At 33.1% G+C, this 16,601-nt stretch overlaps 1 protein-coding gene across 5 annotated transcripts in view; it reads right to left on the bottom strand.

Annotated features, from left to right (window-relative positions):
• The window catches only part of GRID2 (glutamate ionotropic receptor delta type subunit 2), a 1,431,476-nt gene that overhangs the window by 1,270,851 nt on the left and 144,024 nt on the right, over positions 1-16,601 (bottom strand). The window lies entirely within an intron of this gene.

Raw genomic sequence — 16,601 nt, 5'->3', positions numbered from 1 at the left:
AAGGGCGCCTGGGTAGCTCAGTTGGTTAAGCGACTGCCTTCGGCTCAGGTCATGATCCTGGAGTCCCGGGATCGAGTCCCGCATCAGGCTCCCTGCTCTGCGGGGAGTCTGCTTCTCCCTCTGACCCTCTTCCCTCTCGTGCTCTCTGTCTCTCATTCTCTCTCTCTCAAATAAATAAAAAAAAATAATAAAATAAAATAAAATAATACAACAAAGTCAATAAATAAGTCAACCAAAAGGCAACAAAGAATCAAAACAAATGCTCAGTTAATCCAAAAGGAAGCAAAACAAGAGAACAAAGACAAACAGAAAAGAAATAGCAGGATGGTAGGTTTAAATTCAATCATATCAAAACTACTTTAAATACAAATGATCTTAACCAAATTAAAAGACAAACATTTAGATTGGATTAAGATTTTTATTTTTTATTTTTTTTTAAAGATTTTATTTATTTGTCAGAGAGAGAGTTCACAAGCAGGGGGAGCTGCAAGCAAAGGGAGCTGCAGGCAGAGGGAGAAGCAGGCTTCCTGCTGAGCAAGGAGCCTGATGCCAGGCTGGATCCCAGGACCATGAGCTGAAGGCAGATGCTTTACCAACAGAGCCACCCAAGCGCCCTAGATTAAGAGTTTTAAAAAGCAACATCCAACTATATGCTGCCTATAAGACATACACTTTAAACACAAAAATACAAATATGTTATAATAAGAGAATGGAAAACAAGATACTGTGCTTGTGCTAATCAAAGCAAAACTGGATTGACTATATTAGTATCAGGCAAAGTAAATTTCTGAACAAAGAATGTTACCTTTTCTGAACAAATTATTATTACCAGATATAAAGATCATCTCACAGTGATAGAAGGGGGCAATGCAGGAGAATAAAAAATTGTAAATGTTTAACAACAGATCTGCAAAAACACATACAGCAAAACCAGACTGGACTTCAAAGAGAAGAAGACAATTCTACAATTACAGAAAGAAATCCCAACACCTCTCTCACAATAATTGATAGAACATATACACAGGAATTCAAACAAGATGTAAAAGACTTGAACTCACTATTACCCAAACTGACACCATTGATAATTATAGAGCACATCAAACAATAGCACAACACACATTCCTATCAAGTTAATACAGAACCTTTACCATGACAGACCAATTCTAGGTTAAAATTCTGAGGAACTTAGAAATAAAAGGAAAATGCCTGAACCTGAAAACACCATGTATGAAAAATCTACAGCTAATATTATATTTAATGGTGATGACTGTTAAGATCAGGAACATGTCAAGAATGTTCACTCTCATCACTTCCACTCAACATTGTCCTAAGATATTAGCTGATCCAATAAACCAGAAAAAATGTCATCCAAAATTGAAGAAATAAAATTTGATTTACCAGTAGATGATATGATTATCATCTATGAAGAAAATCCAACAGAATCTACATAAAAGCCACTAGAACTAAAAAGGTTTTGCAAGGTTTCTAGATACAAGGTTGAACAGGTCAAAGAGCCAAACTGATCAACATCATTAGTCATTAGAGAAATGCAAATTAAAACCACAATGGGATACTACTATGCACATGTTTCAATGTCTAAAATAGTTTTTTAATGACACATAAAGCATTGCTGAAGATGTAGAACATTTGGAACTCTCATATACTACCAGTGAGTGAGTAAAATGGTGTAACTATTTTGGAAAACAAATTGGCAGTTTTTAAAAGTTAAACATGTATTTATTATATATGAACCAGATGTTCCACTTCTAAGTCTTTACTCAAAATTTATAAAAGCATATATCCATACAAAGACTTGAATAATAATGGTCATAGAGGCTTAATTTCTAATAATTAAAAACTAGAAACAATCCAAATGCCCAGCAATTTATGAATAGTTAAAAAAAAAATCAATGTATATTCATATGATGGCAATAAAAAAAAAACAATGAACTACTGATAAACCCTGAAATATAGATGCCATAATATTATGGCTGAGTTAAAGAAGACCAAAATGGAATATATAGTGTATGATTCCATATATAGAAGTCTAGAAAATGCAAACTAATGTAGTGACAAGATAACATTTGCCTGGGGCTGGAGTTTGCAAACAGGAAATATGGGAGGGAGGAACTACAAAGAAGCAAATGAGAATTGATGTGGGGGAAATAATCATTATCTTGATGGTTATTATGGTTCATATACACAACAAATGTACAAATTGTACAATTTAAATATGTACAGTTTACTGTATGTCATGTATACATGATACACTGTTAAAATGCACATGTAAATTATTTTGATTGATTCTGTTGGTCATCTATGACTGTTGCAAAAATCTTACCAGTTAGAGTTAAAAAAAAAATCCACTTGACACCTAAAAAAAAAAAAAAACCAGAAATGTTACAACTATCTTCATATTATGCAGCATGGCATGGAAGAAAGCAGAGCAAGTAAAAATATAGGAGATCTCTGTTCTAGTTCTGGTTTTGTAATGACTGGCTCACTGAATATGGTTAAATCACTGAACCATTCAAGCCTTGAGTTTACTCACCTATAAAGTGAAAGGGCTGTACAAGATCATTGGTCCTCAGCCTTGTCTGGATTTATGGAACATTTTGGGGTATTAGCTTTTAGGACTGGGCAATTGAAGGAATTAAAGAATCACCAGCAAAATTCTTTGTAGATCAACAATAATTAAAGCACAATCCTTCCTTATTCCAATACCACACAGTAATTTTTAAACAACCTACACTGAACATTCCATCTCCTTGCCTTTCTACTGTGTCATTTTGCCCTTATACTGTTCTGTTATATACACAAATGGTAAAGTTCTCATATGTTCCAGGAAATATGTTTTCTTTCCTTGAAACTGGCTTGACCTTACCATTACATTTTGCTATTTACTGCCAGGATTTGTGCCCAATGCAACAATATACTACACATCTACTTAAAAGATGTTCTAGGAATACTGTACGTGGAGAGTATTAATTAACAAAATTGAAGTATATGTTTCTCAAAATTGAACAGTATTCCAGTGAAGCAGTGAATACCACTGATTTACATAATCTGAAAGGTCTGTTTCAGATCACTATTTTAAATCTGTAAAATTTGAAAAATCTTATCGATCATTCTTGTTTGATGCTTTAGAGATAATGTCTATATGCTATGAGTCACACCTAACGCACAATAAGTGTAAATTCTCCTCACCTATGAGTCACTAGCAGTTTCAGAATACAGATGTAATTCTGAACTATCTTAGCCAATTTTGGCTTAAAGACCCTTTTTCTCTTTCTAATACATTTCAGTTTGGGATAAGACTTTATTCCGTGGTTAGGCTGTGGCAAACCTCTAGGAATTCCAGCCAATTCTTAATACCTAGAAAGACTGCATAAATAATAATCCCTATTAAAGAGGGATGAGGGCTTCCTTTGACAATACTGAAATAAATTTGTATCTCTCTTATTCAAAAACGAATAAAGGTTGCATTACTTTAAAGCCTAATTATTGGTATTATTTTTTAAAACCAAATGGTATTATTTTTTAAGTCAAAATATTGAATTACTCTTGGGCCACTTTTGAGGAGTTATTTTTCTACTGGAGGTTAAAGTTAAAGTGAAAAATATTTGCCTCCCTCTCCCTATCTTCTTGGAAGTTTTATTTGGAAGTTTTCATTTTTAAGCTGACAAAGAAGAGAGAAATTTAGTATTCAGAGAAAATTGTCTCCTAAACTCAAGGTCCACATCCAATTATAACTTAGGATACCTAGAGCCTTTAGAAATGCCAATAACCTTATTTGGGTTAAAATATTTGGTACTTGTGTTTATAAAAGCCTTCTAAGCAAAATTTTAATATATCTATGACATTATCTCTGCTTTCAGTAAGTTTGGAATATATTAGGAACTAAATATTTTGTGTATATATAATGTTATCTCCTAGACTATAATGAAACCAGTGTCTCCTTAATTTATTAATATAACTGCATTTTCAAATTTTATTCTTATTAAAGTAATTTTAGCCCTTATTATTGTGAAAATAATTCAGAAAGCAATGAACTCTTCTCTATGGCTAAGCCTTCTTAGGTTTGCTTTATTACCACCAAACATCTCTCATTAACTCTTATTTTTAATCATGCCTTCAAAAAAGTAAAAATTAAGGGGACCTCAAAGCTGATGGATTTGGAGTTACTCTCTAAGATTTTGTATTTTTGTTGTGGTTTTGGTTTTCATTTCTTTTATTTGGTTTTTCTGTTTGCTTGTGCCTTTTTCCTGTAACTCTTCTCCTGACCCAGTATCAATTTGTCCAACACCCTTCTCATTGGGTTGACCCAATACTGGAAGTGGATGCTATGACACAAAACAAGCCTTTCATTCTCTTACAACTGTTTTTGGAAATAGAATGCAAAATAACTGGAAACTAAAGAAAATATTTTCAAAGGAATAAGTCTCTTTGGTTAGGAATTCTCCCAATTGGTAAATATATAACCAAATATTTTGGGTAAGTGGAGCTTCTAAAGTACATTAGGTAGTGGACATGGGCTTTGATAGAACTAGGATCCAGTCCAAGTTCTTTAACTACTAGCTGAATGACTTCAGTAGAGTCATTTCATTTCTCTAAATTTTAATGTTCTGACCTCAAAACTTGAGCAAATTATAACTATTCAAGGTGGTCATTGAAAACTTATATTACCCAATGATGAAAGCCTTTAAATGATAACTGCTATATAATAAACAATAAATATTAAATAACAACATTTTTGTATCTAGCTCCAGAACATGGTAACAATGCTTATAGTATATAACTATATTTTAGTTTGTATTGGGTGGATGAATTAACTTATCCTTCTTAGTTTAGATAAAAGCTGACATAGCCTGGGTTCATTACAATCTCTATGATCTACATATATTACTGATAATCTAGTTCTTCTTTGGGTCAAATTTTCATATACTCATAGTTAAGTTTACATTTCTCATCATTCATGCAGCTTTATATGATTATATTACATCACCCATTTCCAAGACATACTAAGCTCTTAGAGGGCTTCTAAAAAATCAGTTATACAAGATAAAAAAAATCGGGGGACAGTTTAAGCCTAGTTTCATAGATATTAACAATTTAGAGAATGTAGAATACTTTTTAAAAGTTAAACAGTCTAATTGGTTTAACAGAAAAATAAGCTTAACATAAAAAAGAGGGTCAGGGGACACCTGGATGGCTCAGTCAGTTAAGCATCTGCCTTCAGCTCAGGTCATGATCCCAGTGTCCTGGGATTAAGGCCCACATCAGGCTCCTTGCTCAGCAGGGAGCCTGCTTGTCCCTCTCCCTCTGTCTGCCACTCCCCCTGCTTGTGCTTTCTCTCTCTCTCTCTGACAAATAAATAAATTAATTAATAAAAAAAGAGGTTTGGAAGGAGCAAAATATAGAAAAAAATTAATAGAAGCAAGAATCTGAAAAATAAAAAAGTGCAAGACTCATTTTTAAAAAGAAAAATAAGTGTAAATCCACACAAAAATTCTGAAAAGCAATGAAAATAAAAGTGATAAAAATAATACAAAAGGATTTTGTGAGGGTGTCAACCTCTGCCTGTACAGGATCTTCCTTTTGTCCATATTGTCTATTGCCTAAGAGAGGTAAAGTAGTAAAATTTGTAATTTTGGTTATTACCCCATTTATAACTCAAGATTTATGCAAATGTGTTAGATGCTTTTCACATTAGTGGAAATGGGTAGAAAACTGAACTGATCTTGGTATTAACATCTCACAATCTCATTATTTATTCTATTGGTGCCTAATTTAATACCAAGACTAAACAGAAGGACATGTCAAACAAGATTTCCAAACAAACAAGATTACGATGCTTTATGAACTGCAAACAAATATCTAATTAGATACTTTTAAAAGGAAAGATCCAATTAGAGGAATGTAAGATTTTGATGAAACTCCAAAGAAAAATGCCCCATCATTCACATCCCTAGCAGTTTTTTATTTGCTGCTGGTAAATTATAACTCTATATAAATAATTTTTTAAAATTATTTCCATAATAACAATGAGCAAACAAATCAATCAATCTGGTAAAATGATACCTTACGGCAGCAGTATGGCATTTTCTTGTTTGGCATATATGTAATCCCATCTCAAAAAACACACTTTAATGAATTAAAATATTGTTATTAATTAATAATGTCTTCTTGAATTTGTATGTGTTCTCTCTGCCTCAAATTTCCTTCACCTCCCTCTCCACTCCTTTTTTGACAAATATTCCTACTTATCCCTCAACATTCTGCCCAGGAGAGTTTACTTTTTTGAAGCACTTGCTTTAGCTTCCTATGAGAATTAGGCACTTTTCTATACAATTGCTCTATTTTATATATGCTCCTATTTTTAAATAAATCAATCCTTTTTACTATTTATGTGTTTACATTTCTAGCTCCCCTATAAGACTGTAAGCTCCTTGAGATCAATGAACTTGTCTTTTTCATTTTTGATTCGTTGGAGCCTACACACACTATCAAATGGTAGCTGATCTGAAGATAATACGTTGGATTTACACACTGCCTTTTTTTTTAAGGTGTTCTGACACTCTTAAAATTTATACACAGAGACAGTGTTAGTAGGCATTATATTGTTTTGTCATCAGAAGAAAATAGTTAAATATATTGTCTTAATTCATCTAGACTGTGCTAAAGTACATAGAACAACAAGTTAATATACGTACTAAAACCTTTCTGGTATGAGGGGCTACAGCTTTATGTCTAACATTAAAGAGAACAGTCTTTCTTCCTCTTAACTGAACTGAGATGAGCCTCTGTTTGAACTGGGGTTAGGATAGGGAAGAGAATGTAGTAAAAACCCTCTTAGAATAAAGAGAGTAAGTTGTTGCTAACATAAAGGGCATAATTAAAGCAGTTTCAACCAGAGCTATGCTATTTCCACTCTTTCTCATTCCTTTGGTTCTTGCTACAACAGCCCTAATTCTTAATTTCTTCATTATAGACAGATTATAGACTATATGATAGAATAGCAAGGAATGATGGAGGTGAGAGGAAGAGCATATGCTCCACAATTTAGGAAAGGATATTTTATGAATGTTCGAGAATGGGGTGGGGAATGGTCACTGAAAGTGACATCATATAAATGGTGGGGGTGGGGCAAGGGAAGCAGCATTTAAATGGAAGAGAAGCTGAAGAAAGTAGCAACTGGGTTAAAAAAAAAAAGGAAAAGAAAAGAAAGAAACAAATATAGGTGGTAAGGTAAGACTCTTAAGATGGAGACTGGGACCAGTAGAATCATCAGACCTCAATGAATCTAACATCTAGTATCCCACTTCTCATTATGGAAGGAAGACAGACAAGAAAGAGTTAAATTCCTCTTAAAATTAACAATAGGAGGCTTAAGTCCTAGTATTCCTGACTTTTTAATATAAAGTTCTTTAAACAAAAAGAAGCTGTGTGAGAACAAGTATAAGAAGAAGAAAAATCAATATAGAAGTGAATAAATGAAGAGTGACCTTCAGCTCATTTTTGTAAATCACTGTTGACAATTTCAGTGAACTGGATTTGATAACTCAGGCTTGAAGACAGATTTGTCCAAGTCCCTTAATTTCTGTTGATCTTAGAGTTAAGACTCACTGTTGTTAAACTTACCACAGACTTTTTTTTTTAAAGATATTATTTACTTATTTGACAGAGAGAGAGACAGAGAGGGAACATAAGCAGGGGGAGGGGGAGAGGGAGAAGCAGGCTTCCCACTGAGCAGGGAGCCCGATGCGGGGCTTGATCCCAGGACCCTGGAATCATGACCTGAGCTGAAGGCAGACGCTTAACGACAGCCACCCAGGCACCCCCAGACTTTTTTTTTGCTTTATTTTCCAAAAGATATATATATGAATGATTAAAAATAATACCTAATTAAGTTAAATTATTTTCATAAATACTGTGGTTCAAAAGTTTCAGACAAAACTCTGTGATGGTAAAATTTATTCTGTGTACGTAAACTCAGTGAGATGGATCTGTGTACTTAAGTATACATCAATACCCCAAGTGAGGGTTTCTACAGGAAGAGTAAGTTTACAATTTAATGGCATAGAAAAAATACAAATGATTTTACAAGCAAGGATCTTGAAAGAAAATTCTAAGTGGATGAGGGCAAAAACCTCGGTTTGAGAGAATAATTTACAACATCTAGATTGACAATAGTTTCTGACCTTGAATTCTGAAAACAGAATTAGGAAATGAAACACTACCAGTTTTAAACGAGAACTTTACAGTAACTAGTTGCTACATTTTAGAATCATTGATTTTCACAGTAAAGGCATATGCAATCAAGGTCATTTAATAAGAGCCTTGAAAAATTAATAGAAATATTATAAACAGTTATTTTTATAAACAATATTGTATGATTTATTTTATGATGGTATAAATTTATTTCTATCTCTTATATAAATATGGATTTACATAAAAATTGAGATTTAAATCTGTCCAAATTTGAACCAGAGAAAATTATATCCCTTATAATAAAGGTGCATCTATTTATTCTGATCTTTATGGGTCTCAAGAGAAATGAGAGCTTTGTCAGACATCACAATACACTTGCGTAGCCATATGTATCTGCACAACAGGTCTCACTGGCTTCATCTTTGGTCTGTGAGACCCTCAGTGATACATGAAGAATGACTTTAGAGTGTTCTATAAAGAAGTATTCACATATTTTACTTTTTTTTAAGCAAGATAATTTAATTACTTAACTCAAAGTATAAGAAAATAACTATTTTAGGAATATATCTTGGTCAGGGAAGACCTTAAATTAACAACTACAGAATATCATCTCCCTAAGTAGCAAGCCATTTCCCTATCCTTAACCAATTCTCTTTCTTGAGTTTTCAGAAAATAACAACAAAAATATTTTGGTGTTGAATGGTGACCTTCAGCACAAACTGAAAACCTTAATTTTATTCTTAAGCAAAAATATATATTTGCTTCCAGCTAAAGGTTGTTAGAAAAAAATCAACAGCCACACAAAGACCCTTTTTAATTTATGATATTTTTAAACAATGACAGAGTGAAACAAGGTTGACTTTCTCCCACTATATCTATCCCGAATAGCAAACACTGTGATAGGAATGGTCAAGAATCCTGCTTGAGTATAGTAGTACAATTAAAGTTAAAGCTTTCTCCTTGCCAGATTGTGATGGGTAGACAACTGCAGTGTTCAAAATCAACCATAATACACTTTTAATTTAGTGATGTGAGTATTGTAAGTTGTAATTATAAACTGCTGTTTATTGACCTTCAAAGAGGGAAAACAAAAATTCGTTTGCTTTGTATTTTCAAACCCCTGGCCAGGAGCCCTAAAGGAATTATGTGTTCATAAAGTAAAGTACTATGTTCTGGAGTAATGCTTATTAGTACTTGAATACATAAATCATTTCTATATTTTGTAATGCCCCAAATAATAGGGCATTTAATCTGTACAGAGATTACCACCTTATGCAAAACTTTCAGCTACAGAAGGTACAACACAAAATCTCAGTGGTATGGTTAAAAAAAACACAAAGAGTTGAATTACACACTTCTAGGCTGATGAACCTTTTCCTTGGGAATAATACCTACAAACTCCCTGCTAATTTAGCATGAGAGTGTGCTCCCTTTGGAAAATAATCACTGTGTCAAATCTGCTTTAACGTATTAAAAATATGAAATGAAAATTAAATACCCAATCTATACAGGTGACCATAAGCAAAATTTAAACAACATTCAAAATAAAATAAAACAAACCTATGGAATGGGAGAAGATATTTGCAAATGACATATCAGATAAAGGGCTAGTATCCAAAATCTATAAAGAACTTATCAAACTCAACGCCCAAAAAACAAATAATCTGGTCAAGAAATGGGCAGAAGACATGAACAGACAGTTCTCCAAAGAAGACATACAAATGGCCAAGAGACACATGAAAAAATGCTCCACATCACTTGTCATCAAGGAAATACAAATCAAAACCACAATGAGATACCACCTTACACCAGTTAGAATGGCTGAAATAACAAGATAGGGAACAACAAATATTGGCAAGAATGTGGAGAAAGGGGAACCCTCCTACACTGTTGGTGGGAATGCAAGCTGGTACAGCCACTCTGGAAAAGAGTATGGAGGTTCCTCAAGAAGTTAAAAATAGAGCTACACTATGACCCAGCAATTGCACTACTGGGTACTTACCCCAAAGATACAGATGTAGTGAAAAGAAGAGGCACCTGTACTGTTCATAGCAGCAATGTCCACAATAGCAGCAATGTTCATAGCAGCAATGTCCACAAGAGTCAAACCACGGAAGGAGCCAAGATGTCCTTCAACAGATGAATGGATAAAGAAGATATGGTTCCTATATACAATGGAATATTACTCAGCCATCAGAAAGGATGAATACCTACCATTTACATAGAACTGATGGGTATTATATTAAGTGAAATAAGTCGATCAGAGAAAGACAATTATCATATGGTTTCACTCATAAGTGGAATATAAGAAATAGCACATAGAATCACAGGGGAAGGGAGGAAAAACTGAATGGGAAGAAACCAAAGAGGGAGATATACCATGAGAGACTCTTGACTCCAGGAAACAAAATGAGGGTTGCTAGAGGGGATGTGGGTGTATGAGGTAACAGGGTGATAGGCATTAAGGAGGGCACGTGATGTGATGAAAACTGGGTGCTACACGCAACTAACGAATCACTGAACAGTACACCAAAAATTAATGATGTACTATATGTTAACTAATTGAATTTAAATTTAAAAAAATAAAAGCCACCACACACAATCATTCAAAACTTCCTTGGGATTAAACACTAGATATAATCAGATACATATGTAAAGCACCTAGAGAAGAGACTAAGACTTAGTTGGGGTTTGATATAATTGGATTTAAATTTTAAATTTATCAATATGAAAAAGAAAATAACTTCAAAAGCTTCCTGTAGAAAGTGTATGTCAGAGATAAGGAAGGAAATAAAAGTGTAATTTTAGGTTTTATGGCCTTCTATACTGGAAGAGTATTTGACTTCTTAGGAAAAAGACATATGGAGGGTAAATATGATCATTCTTCATTTTACATTTCTTGGAGATTTTGGCTAGAAAAGATGACAAATACACCTGATTAAATGTTTTACTTTAAAACATCTGCTTTATTACATTATAAAACACGTAAACTAACATGATGGATATTTAACATAGTATACTCCTTGGCTGAGTTCTGTAGGAAGTTCCACATGCTCAAACTCTACTTTTACCTCCATATCTATAAGGTAGAAGAAAGCAGCTCTAATGCTTCAATGTGTAAATACATGTAATTTTCTGGGAAAACTAGTGTAGGTTTCAAGACTTGCATCATATAATTTTACTAAAATATTAAGAAAATATTTTAAAGGACTCAAACATTTTTCACAAGCTTGAAAACTGATGAGCACTTTAAAATCTCACTATTGAATGAGATATGTAAAGAACACTCACTAAAATATTATTTTTACAAAGATATGCACAAAGAATATTCAGTAAAACTGTGTAAATTATATTAGAACAAATTACAAATGAATAAAACATACATCCACAAGATAGTAAAATACTTGTATCTTTGAAAAGTAAAAAAGTAAATGTTCTATTTCAGTGAAAGTGCATAAACCAAACTTATGTACACAATGATGGCAAACATCAAAAAATATAACTGAAAAAAGTAAGTTATATAAATATCAAGTAGGCTCTATCACACATATAAAATTTTCAAATGTAAAATAATAGATAAATATTTATGATAAATACATATATGGTAAAATAGGTATGAGGAATAAAGGAGGAAAATGGATCAGGGAGGTGTGTATATTGAGGTTCAAAAGTTTCTTAATGTAATATTCTTTTTTAAGGAGATCCAATATAATAAACTGTTGATAAAAAAAATTGGCTGCCTGATGTGTACTTTTTTCCTAGATTATTCTCTCTCCTTTTTTTTAATATCATATATTTTTAAAAAGAACAAAATAGGGGCATCTTGGGTGGCTCAGTCAGTTGAGCATCTGCCTTTGGCTCAGGTCATGATCTCGGGGTCCTGGGATCGAGCCCCATGTTGGGCTCCCTGATCATGGGGAGCCTGGTTCTCCCTCTCCTCTGCCCCTGCTCATGCTCTCTCTCACTACCTCTCTCTCCTCTCTCTCTCTCTAATAAATAAAATCTTTTTAAAAAAATAACAAAATAACGAGGTTAGTGTACAATTTTACTAGTTCTAGAAAAACTTTCAGGAGATATATTTCAGATTCAAAGAGTTTCAAATTTCACTTAAGCCCTGCTAATTCTAGACTTTCAAAGGCCTATGATAATTGTATTTCCACTAGAAGTCAAAACAAGACAAAAGAAAGGAAAAACAGTCACAATATTTGTAAAATGATTTGGAACTAAACTTAAGAACCTAATAATGATCATAAATAACAATTGTAACTGTTAAATATTACTGAAGTTAATTTTTCTCCATTCCAGATGGATATGTTAGTAGTTTTCAAATTTTGTCACCTATCATACAGGTCGGGAACTTTTGTACAATATCCAGGCCTGTCTTGCCTCTGGAAGAATATCTGTTCACTCTATTATCTTGACCATACCATATTTACCTTTTCAATAACTACATCACTATATCACATTACATATAAATGGAGTTATTTTCTGCCTTAGGCCAAAATTTTTGTTCAAACTACTATAATATGGTCAGTACCTTCTAGGCCTTAAAGCATTCAGGGCTCCTCAGAGAAAAAGAACCGACAAGAGATATATACATATAGTAAGTAATACACACACACACACACACACACACACACACACACACACACCAGATATGGAGAGAGAGACTGATTGATTGACTGACTTTAAGGAATTGGCTCACTCAATTTTAGAAACTTAGCAAGTCCAAAATATGCTAGATAGGCCAGAAAGATGAAAACCAATGCAAGAGTTGCAATCTGAGTCCAAAGGTGATAACTGGCAGAATTCCCTCTACTTCACTGAAGATCATTTTTTCCCTATGAAGTCCTTCAACTGATTGGATGGGGCCCACCCACAATATGAAGGATAATTTGCTTTATTCAACGTTTACTGATTTAAGTGTTAACCTCATCTAAAAACTGCTTTCACAGAAACAGCTATAATAATGTTTGACTAAATATCTGAGTATCATGACCTATCTACATTGACACATAAAATTAACCATCACAAACGAATATATATTTCAGTCAACACAGAATAAAATCTAGGGTAGGCAAGGTGTATATATTCACATTTTGGGGAGGACAAATCTTAATGTTCAAAGAAAAAAGAATAGAAAGGGAAAAAGACAATATAATAATTAACATGGGTATTCAACCAAAACCTAGAATTCTTTAAACAAAATAATAAGACTTTAATATTTCTTTTTTCATGCAGTGGTACTTTTTACTTTGAGGTTGTTTAAGTAAATACTAAAAGTAAATTGTAAGCAGTGTTTAGGGATGGTTTAAACATTAACATTTGGCAATATATTAAGTTATGCTAATATACATTTAAGAGTGCTCATGTCACAATGCATATTTCACTTAGACTTTGACATACATGTATACTAAATTATTTGTAACAATTATAAAAATTTCCATGTTTATACTTGTGTCGTAAAGATCTCTATACTTCTTAAAACCTATGGACTTTTATATGCTTTAACTCTTTTTGCATAAAGGTCAAAATTTGGCGTATTGTAATATAATTATATGTGAATAAATGATTTAAAAAATAAAAATTGTTTTCAAATATAATATTTCTTCCTTCAAATAAAGCACCTACTTTAAAATTAATGGTCCTGAAATAAAAAGTGCTTCAGTTCCAAAACAGAAGCTGAAATCACTGGAATTAAAACAAACTTGCATCAGTTTGCTATTATGGTTCTTTAACTGCCAGGGGCATGAAGCATAGGAAGCATATACTTTCTGCTGATACCCGTCAAAGGTATTTTATTCACATTTCTGTCATAACACCTATCACATAGGTTTTTTCCTTAGATATCTATATGACTATCTTCTCCAGTAGATTTTGAACTCTGTGGTCTCTGAATTTCCAAAACACTAGGTACAGACCCAGACATGTAGAAAACTTCTCAATACAGGTTTGATACGGGAATAAAATGAACTAAATGATAATTACATTTACCTGAAACTATCCATGCTCCATAGAGAAGTAAAAATTAATTGAAATTATTGATGCAGGAAACATAGAAATCATTCAATCTAGGTAATCTACTGTAAAAGGGATTTTATTACATAATAAAACAGAAGACAAAAGTACTAAAAATGGTAGTACTTAGTACACTAAGCCTCTCCTTCTTTCCAGGCAGTTCCTAAAGAGACTGTGAACCACTGTGACTCCTCAGAGAAGTTTAAAAATTACCATTAAAGACTAATCCCCAGATTTGCAGATAAGGTCTTTGAGGTAGAATCTATTTAGATGAATTGACCAAGGTCACAGATTTAATTCAGTGACTGACCCAGGAGTAGAACTTGGGTCATCTGATTCACTGATTCATCTGTCATCACCATGCATATCATTGAGACTAATAATTTTGCAAAATTTTGCTTCCCTAAGACTTTATTTTGGGAATAAAATGAACAAAATTAAAAGATACAAACATTTCACTCTCATGTGAAAATGAAAAGATATGATCATTTTTAGCCAGGAGAACTTTTTGGCATAGTTGAAATATACCGTTATGTTGAAAGGAAAGTACTTCCAGCTATTTCTAATCACATAGTTCATGCCTGATTTCATCATTTCCCTTTATGTCATCACCTCATAGTGAAAAATAGCTTCATTTATTCTGGGTATTGAAATTATTTGCAAAAACAATGTTACAAAGACAGAAATATTATTTTTATTTCAAAGCAATAAAAATGTGTAGTAGATAAATTTCTTTAAGGGAGAGGGGGCAAGAGTTCAACACAAACTCCTATATACCGATTAACACAGGCTCATCCCAATTAAATTTTGGATATAGTTTATTTCACATTCTCTCAATACAAATTCTTTTACCTTCTCTGAGAAGAAAATGTCATGTTTTTTGAGAAACTCAGGTAAAGATTCACATCAATCTTGAATTTACAAACTACCTGTATGATACTCCTAGCCAAAAGCTGATGCTCAATAAATTATTGTGGAAAAAAATTTTAAATGAATGAATAAGTAAATGAATACTAAATTAAACTTTTCTCTGTAATAAGACAGTTCTTCTTCAAGTCAGCTAAATACTCAACTTGATTTGTGTATGTGGATGAAGCCTGCATTCTCTTGATGCATTTGAAGGTAATATATTTCCCTTTACATATTTATTTATTCATTCTAGGTATATTTACTATACAAGGCACAGAGCTAAATGACTGAGATATAATCCCCGCCTTCAAGTTCCTTATAATCTAGCAGATAGACATAAATAATGCAATGTCAAATGTGACAAGCGCTATAAAAAAAGCATAGTTAATGTATCACAGAGAATTCTTTAATGAAGAGATGACAGGATTAGGGAAAGGCTCATGGAGTTCAAATCATTTGAACTTGTTTTTAAAGAATAGTCAGAAATTGAGGTGATAAACAGGAGGAAGAGAAAATAAAAACAGGGAGAATAATGTGAACAAGCCTGAAGGTAAAACATAGAATATATACAGACAACAATAAGAGGTTCACGTTGGTTGCAGGGAGTGCGGAAAATAACGCTAGAAAGACAGGTTAAAGACAGGCGGATATATTAATGCCTAAGAAATAAAGCAGAAGATAACTATTGAAGGATTTTAGGCACAAATCTTGCTTAACGTATCTGTGATTTAAAACAACAATGTGTCGAATTTAGTTAAAAAGGAGAAGATATAGGAAACAGGATGACTAGTTAGGGGATTATCATAACAAGCCATCAAAGAGGTAGTGAGAAATAAACTTGTATTTCCTATTAATGTATAGTACTTTACATATTGCTGTAATTTACATATTGTTCATTATTCCACACATAAAGTATAACTGTTAATACATGACATAGATCCCAGAAGTGACACACATATTTGATCCTTTGTTTTATTTTTTTAAAGATTTATTTAATTATTGGCTGGGGGAAGCAGAGGGAGAGGGAGAGAATCCTCAAGCTGACTCCCCACTAGGGGGATAGCCCAATGTGGGGCTCAATCCAGGACCCTGAGATCATGACCTGAGCCAAAATCAAGTTGGATCCTTAACCGACTGAGCCACCCAGCTACCCCAGATCCTTTCTTTTAGAGCCACACCTCACACATACCTTTTCTTTTTCATTAATGCAAGTGACTTTGAGTTCTCTGACTTTTTTCTCCGAGTTGCAACCTCTACACTATCTAATGTATTCAGTAGACACATATATTACACGTTTAAAATTTAGTGGAAAGAAGAGAAGACCTCTTAATGATCAAACTCTACTAGTCTCTCACAAGATTTTACTTTTAAAATAGATTCCAAAAAACATAAGAAACAACAAAAGTTGGTAATGATGTGGAGAAATAAGAACCACCGTACACTGTTAGTGGGAATACAAACTG

The sequence above is a fragment of the Zalophus californianus genome, chromosome 2, assembly GCF_009762305.2.
Source record: "Zalophus californianus isolate mZalCal1 chromosome 2, mZalCal1.pri.v2, whole genome shotgun sequence".
In the NCBI taxonomy this organism is placed as follows: domain Eukaryota; kingdom Metazoa; phylum Chordata; class Mammalia; order Carnivora; family Otariidae; genus Zalophus; species Zalophus californianus.
The sequence above is the reverse complement of the archived record's forward strand: the minus strand, read 5'-3'. Positions and strand labels throughout refer to the sequence as shown.